This window comes from Poecilia reticulata, linkage group LG9 (assembly GCF_000633615.1).
Source record: "Poecilia reticulata strain Guanapo linkage group LG9, Guppy_female_1.0+MT, whole genome shotgun sequence".
In the NCBI taxonomy this organism is placed as follows: Eukaryota; Metazoa; Chordata; class Actinopteri; order Cyprinodontiformes; family Poeciliidae; genus Poecilia; species Poecilia reticulata.
In genome coordinates, this window is record NC_024339.1 from 25554150 (window position 1) to 25560452 (window position 6303).

Genomic DNA, 6303 nt, shown 5'->3' on the forward strand with positions numbered 1-6303 from the left:
GAGAGCAAATACATACATTAAAACTGCTATGTTCAAAACATGTAGACAATAGTTTATATTTTATTATTAGACCAATTTCTGAATAACAAACATTTAAAAGATGTATTATTCAAAAAAATAACTTCTTGAAAATTCTGCTGTTAAGCAGTTTGACCTGTTGGCAGATGAAGTTCAAGCATTTGTTTTGTAGCTCATTGCTAAGTTAGTTGTACTAGTTGTAGTTCTTTATAGATTTTTACCAGGGCACATGAAAAAAAAAACTGACATTGAAACTTTCCCAAACTTAAGATTTTAAGACGATTATACATCTCTTTTGTACACTTAATGTTTAGAGGTTGCTGATTCTGTTTTTTAAAATCTGCATACTCTACTTAAAAAAACAACAACAAAAAAACAATATCAGAAGAAAAGAAAATGTGTTTTTCATTCATGCTAATACTTGCAACTCTCATTTACTGCATATTTAAAGGTATATTAATGGCAAAGAAGAATGGAAGGTTTGGGGGAGGTATGGATTAAAAACAGTCACATTCATTAGCATTTTCTTTGTGGATTGTTATGATGAGATGTTTGTACCAGGGTTGATTGACCTACTTACCCAGCCCCTGGCAGCACAAGTTGAAGAAATAAAGTATAATGCAACACAAGGGAGAGGTGTAGATCCCTTTAATATTCTTACATGTGAGACTCATGTGAACGAACGCACACAATCATTCATCAGGGGCTCACAGGTCGTGCCTCCTGACGAAGTGAAAAAGACGAAAAGCTTATTTAAAATTCTGTCAGAGATGTCAATTGTGCCCTCTGCATATTTCTATGCAAAATTTTGTAAATAGATCCTTTGTAAATAGCATCTCTCTTGCCAATCACTCTGTCTGCTCTGTGCATAGCAGCATTAAAAATTGATCTTTAGCCCACACCAGGGTGAAATGCTAACATCGCTGCCAAATGTCTGATTAAAAAGAAAAACCTTTAATCTTTGCTTAAAAGTGTCTACTGCTTTGGCACGCCTTCCCCTGTGCTCCTCCATCTTCCAAGGCTACGGAGGAATAAAGGGGGGTGCGGGGGGTCGCCACGGGTGAAATGGGGTCACGTTTCATGTAGAGTCAGCGCTGTACAGTGATATAGCTCAAGAGGTGAGGGATTTAACCGAGGGAAGATCTAGAAATCGACATGCATTGCTCTCCTCTGAATTTAACCTCAAGTCAAAGGTTAAAAACACATCTGAGAATTGCACAACTGGGGATAAATATGTTGGCAACCCTGCCAAAAAAACACTGAAAATCTATGCTTGAACATGTAAGTTAACAAAAACCAGCGGGGCTGTATTGACAAGAGAATGCAAGGTGGTTTAAACTCTGTCCTGGTTAAAGATAATGGACAGAGGTGTATTTTCTTTTAAATAACAGCATAATTGTAATAAAAATGCAACAATGTAATAAATTATGAATGCAAATATAAATATAATGCGATTTCAGAAAAAAGATCAAGTTTTTAAAAGTCAACGAAAAACAGAATTGTTTTCTGTGTAGTGGACATTCAAGTTACTGAGGGCAGTGAGGACTGAATGCAGATGAAGCACAGCTGAAAAACAGCTAGGATCAACACAAAGAAGCAAGTTTCCAGCTGATGTGTTGGTTTTATTAAACACACTGCTGAACCAGCAACTTTAGATTGTCTTGAATTTTGATTTTGTTTGACTTTTTCCCATTACAATGTTGAAGACCAAGCAGAGTGGGATGGCCTCTGTTGCAAGGAGTTCAAAAATATATGTTTAAGGTTGAAGAATATGACTCGGACCAGGAACAAGTCATAAAAAATGCTGATGTGGAAAAAGAGGCTAAAGCAAATGGCCCAAGAAGATCATGTCAATCATCTTTTGAACTTAAACTGGTATGAATCTGTTTATTTTACAGTTTGTAATACCTGGATTTTGCTTGTGTCACCTCAGTAATGACAGGACTTATAAAAGTGAGGTTTACGGCCCATTTCCACTGGTTTTGGCTGGAAGGATGGTGATGGTAAAACCTGTGCTGAAGGAGGTGGGGCTAAATGGTTCAACTGGACAAAGTAAGAGCTGATTATTTTTGTAACCTCTGGGGGATGATGCAGCAGTTTTGCTTCTCACAGACAGATATATGATTTCACTGGTCACTTTATTCAGTATTCTTCATATACCTCATATTTACAATAACATATCTCCAAGAAAGCTTTATTCTTAGATAGTTGAATAAATGTAATGGGAATTTTGTTTTTCAAATCCAAACTCTGGCCATGAAATTTAAATAATAACATGGCAGCTGTGGAAAAAGAGCCCAGAATGATCAAGAGACAGAATTCAAGAATAAGAAGAGAGAAACATGTTGTGCGCAGGAGAGACGATGTTGTTTGCTTTTCAGGGAGCAGAGGGGAGAATGGACAAAAACTCTTTCTCACGTCAGAGAACTTGAAGGCAATTTCTCATCACTGAAACCCAGAGAAAGAAAACTGTGCAAGCGAAAAAGAAAACACCTACCTGTTTTTCTTCCCCCCTCTTCTTTATTGACTTACTTGCACTGCCTAAAGCCCAATCTGTAACTCCGTTCGCAGCGAAACAGAGCCCTCCTGACTGATATCTGTCTCCTCCACCTTCCCCTCCCGTTTCGTTGACATCCTCATTGCCCGTCCGTTGCTTGCGCCTCGCGCTTTCTTCAATCCTTGCTTTTATGGATGAAGTACAGTACGGCAATGAATGATGCAGTGTGGCAAATTCTGCTTGATTAAGTGGCACAGCCCTCAAAGCATTAAGTGAGGAATATATTTTCACTCACCTCTCAGAATCATTCAGAGAGGGCTACAAAACTGTCACCCAGAGTCCCACAAACACACACTAACTCACAGCACTCCCACCCCTCCACGGTCTCTCTATCATTCAGGTGTTTACTGTCATTCATACTCAGGGTTTTGTATAATCCTCTCACCACACCTGAGTGCTCCCCACTCTGTGTCACTGGATTTACTCCCTCCTCTCTCTCCCTTGTCTCTCCCCTCCCTCCCCCTCTCTCCTCCAGCTCAGAGACTTTTTTTTATTTTTTATTATTATTCTTATTATTTTGCATCACAGTCATTCTTTTACACACGCTGTCATTTCTTATGTAAATAACCGCAGATAAAGAGACAGCAACAGACATTTTAAGATTTACACGCGCTGCTCGGTGGCGTATGTTTTCAGTCATCCCCTCTCATCAGCCAGTTTGTTTGCAGAAGTGTCTGTGCTTGTAGCCATAAATTAGGGGTTGTGATTTTACTCATTGAGACAAAAGAGAAAGACAATGAAAACATGCATAAAACAAATGATGTGGAGAAGGTGAGAGACAGAGAGAGAGTGAGAGAGAGAGAGAGAGAGAGAGAGAGAGAGAGAGATGGAGGGGAGGAGGGTGAAGCCAAGGCAGAAATGGGCCAGTACGTGTACTCTGCTCCACTTTCACTTCGCGAAAGGCTTCATTAAGAAGTCTGTTTCCAGAGTGTGGTGGAATCTGTTTTATGTGCGCGTGTGCGTTCGTGGGTTGCCGTGTGTTTCGGGCACAGGCACACATGCGTGCTTGCTCGTAAAATTATTTGTGTGCTCGGTGAAAGAGATCCCCTAAATTATTTATACACAGAAGTCTCTAATTGGTATCAAGTTTTTAAATGGGGTCAAATGAGCAGTTTCATGCTGTGTTTCTCTTGCCTTAAGTCTGTTTCATTACATTTGAGCTGCAGAGCTGCCGCTGTATTGAACTTGAACCTCCAAATTTCTTTCCTTCTTTCTCTCTTTGTTTTGTTGTTTGTTTCCTTCTTTTCTTTCTTTGTCTCTTTCTGTCTTTTTTCTCTTTCCATCCTGCTTTCTTTCTTTCCTTCTTTCTTCCTCCCTCTTTTTCATCTTAATAAAGTTGTTTGAATCCATTTACTCATGTCTGTTTAATATGGCAAAGCATAAACATCAGAAGTCCACGCACACACTTATTGACACCCCCCCAATCCCCCCCCCACACACACACACACACAGAGCCAAAGGCAGCGCACAGAGCTGGTATTAGATTAAAGCCCTCTAATAAAGCCAATTAGAATTATACAGTGGACTGATGAAAGCAACGTTAGCAGAGCCGTTCCCTCACCTCCTCACAGAAACGTGCGACGGTGCAGCGTTGCAGTCCAAAGACATTGCATTCATAAAGGATCCTTTTTCATAGGTTTTGTTTTTGCTTGTTTTGTGCAAAGACAGAACTGATAGTGTCCGGTTTGTGTTAATGTAGTACAAAAGCAGTTTTCCTTCCATCTTTTCCTGCATTAACTGTAGAATAAGAACATGTAATCTAACACCAGAAAAAAGGAAAACACTGGTAGAATCATTATCTCAATGGAAGATAAATTTTTCACCAATTCACATCTCTTTTGAATCTTCCTGCAGGATTCTTCCAGAGTTGTCCGTAGCTCCATTCATCTTCCCAACTCCACTGACCAGCCTCCATGTCTCCTGAAGACCAGCATTCACACATCATTATGCTGCCGCCGTCATGTGTCACTGTGGGGCTGGTCTGTTAAAATTTCATTTTGTTCTTATCTAACAGAACCTCCTCACATTCCTGCTATTTCTTGTGCTTAAGCTGCAAAAAGGGCTTCTGATGGTTGTTCATGGACATTTTCTACTTTTCTTACCACTCCTACATAAATGCCAAATATGAAGACAACTAATAGTAAGAATATAAAAAAGCATTATATTATGTGGTTATGATGTTTCAAAGTGTGAGAAAAGTCCTCTTACTGAACAGCGTAGGGCAACTACAACAAAGACAAATGTAAGAGGAACTAGTAAATGATAAAGTTAATTCGTCAGTCAGTCTGTTGCTTTTTTTCTGAATGCACACATGCTAAAGACTAATTATCAGTTGTAAAACCCCCTAAGATTATTCTCTCGCCTTAATTTATCAACTGCATATTCTACAGTTTGCACAGAGTAAAAGTAAAGCATTCTGTTTTTTTTGTTTTTTTTTTAAAGAAGCAATATGGCCTCTTCCCAGATTCAATATGAACTCAAGTGTCAAGTGAGCATATGTATAAAAGCTTTGGCGGTCTGAATAATTCACAGAGTTTTTTTTTTTTCCAAGTTACTTCTTTGCTTGCACATACATACACAATAAAATACCCATGTGTCATAGCTGGAACAGACTGCATACATATTAAACCAAAGCATGTGCAGCGTCTGCAGAGACCAAAAGGCTCACAAAAGCTCAAGACGGGAAGAAAAAAAAAAAAGTGAGAGTGCAGAGACGAAAGAAGAAACAACAAAAACAAAGACGAGGGAAATGGAGTGTTACATGACACAGCCTTTGCCTCAGCCAGGTCTGCAACGAGGATGGACAGGACAGGAAATGGTTACTCATCAATCACCCTCCAGTAGACGAATGAAAGGGAGCGTTTTACAGGACAGAGAGGTCGTGGGAGACGAGGAAAGATCCAAGAAGAAGCAGACAGACCAGTCTTTAAGAAATCCTCGCTATTTTGCAGTTTTGTTTTTTGTTTTTTTTTAACTGTCTGGGTCGGCTTCTCACATTAGTTTTGTTGCAGGGCAGCAAGCCCATATAAAGTTTTTACAGGGGCTCGGAAGGTAATTGGTTAAAAAAAGATGATGCTTGGGCTTGTGGTTTAGTCATTTAAAACCACAATGATTTGTTGTTCCTCGTGTTATTTTAATATTTATATTTCTTCAATTTGTTTTCTGAGTATTTTTTTTTTCACAAATGCAATTTACAATCATGTTCAACTACATATAAACTGAGAAGTACCTCCACCAACTGTAAGGTTTTCAATCTGTTCTTCTAATCTTTATGTTGCTTAGATTATAAACAGAAATAGTTATTAATGCTCAGTCACAAACCCAAACCTCCTGGAGTGTGTACGAGGTTCGGGGTTCAGAATATTGTCTCCAGTCTCAGATCAAAAATTCGATTTTTCAGGGACCAGAAATCCACAGTTTCTGATTCTTGTCCAAACCTCAAGCCCTGGAGCAAGACTTCACATTTCATTCCAAACGGAACAGTAATGTGAAACTTTCATCCCTTTTTATATCTCGTGACATCTATCAAATTTCCCAATGATGTAAAAAGGTCATTTCTGTTATTAAGAATTTTTTAAGAATATGTTATTAAGTTCATCTGATGTTTTAATGTTGTAAACATTAAAATGAACCAAAAGGAGGAATACGTTTTATTACATTTTTTGATGAATATGATGATGATGGTGATGATATGTTTCTGGAGACACCAAACTAAGTTTATATATATA

General features: G+C 38.7%; 1 long non-coding RNA gene across 1 annotated transcript in view; it reads left to right on the forward strand.

The window, feature by feature from the left end:
* LOC103470460 (uncharacterized) overlaps window positions 1-5274 on the forward strand; it is an 11100-nt gene extending 5826 nt beyond the window's left edge. Inside the window, exon 2 of the long non-coding RNA XR_534490.1 lies at window positions 4430-5274. This is a non-coding gene — a long non-coding RNA (uncharacterized LOC103470460). The remainder of the gene's footprint in view (window positions 1-4429) is intronic.
* Window positions 5275-6303: the final 1029 nt, after the last annotated feature.